A 701-nucleotide genomic window follows, 5' to 3' on the forward strand; every position below is an offset into this window, starting at 1 on the left:
CCCAGGAGAAGCAGCAGGAGAGTCAGCATCTTTAGGTGATGGCCTCTGCCCTGAAAAAAAGGCACTAACAAGTCAAACTCAAGGTTATCTTTCCTCCCCAGGGTGTAGTTACCTCCCTAGCTGCTCTCTGTTCCCCTCTACTGGGAGGTTGAGTTTCTGCAGAAAATGTAAAAATTAGTCTTCCCCCTAGTGGAACTGTGTGGCTCTTCACTTAGGATGGGTCTCACTCACAAGGCATCCCATCATGCATGCACCTGCCACCTACTCGCCTTTTAAGAACCACTTTCCCATGCATCATTATTGAGCACCATGTATGTGCTACTCTTTGGGTACAAGCAAGAATGGGATGCACTATTGGCCTCAAAGAACTAAATGTAAACGTTTAGAATATGAGGGAAACTTATAACAGAATTTCACCTGTTTTCAGGATCTTCATCATGGTTGTCCCCTACTGGACTCATTACTTCTCCCCCAGCACACAGACACCAATATGCTGAGTCTTATTCCTGAATTCTCCTCTCCCAGGAAATTGTATCTCCACTCTTCTTGTCCTTTAGATCAATTTGGGAAAAATACCCATTTTAACGTATTTACTCTTCTAACCCATGAACATGATTTATATTTCCATTTTTTAAAGCTATCATTCATTTCTCTTAGCTATGTTTTTTAGTTTTCAGTATACAGGTTTTGCATATCTTTTG

At 41.7% G+C, this 701-nt stretch overlaps 1 protein-coding gene across 1 annotated transcript in view; it reads right to left on the minus strand.

The window, feature by feature from the left end:
* The window catches only part of LOC103605353, a 46732-nt gene that overhangs the window by 29070 nt on the left and 16961 nt on the right, over positions 1-701 (minus strand). The window lies entirely within an intron of this gene.

The sequence above is a fragment of the Galeopterus variegatus genome, unplaced genomic scaffold (assembly GCF_000696425.1).
Source record: "Galeopterus variegatus unplaced genomic scaffold, G_variegatus-3.0.2 Scaffold5757, whole genome shotgun sequence".
Lineage (NCBI taxonomy): Eukaryota > Metazoa > Chordata > Mammalia > Dermoptera > Cynocephalidae > Galeopterus > Galeopterus variegatus.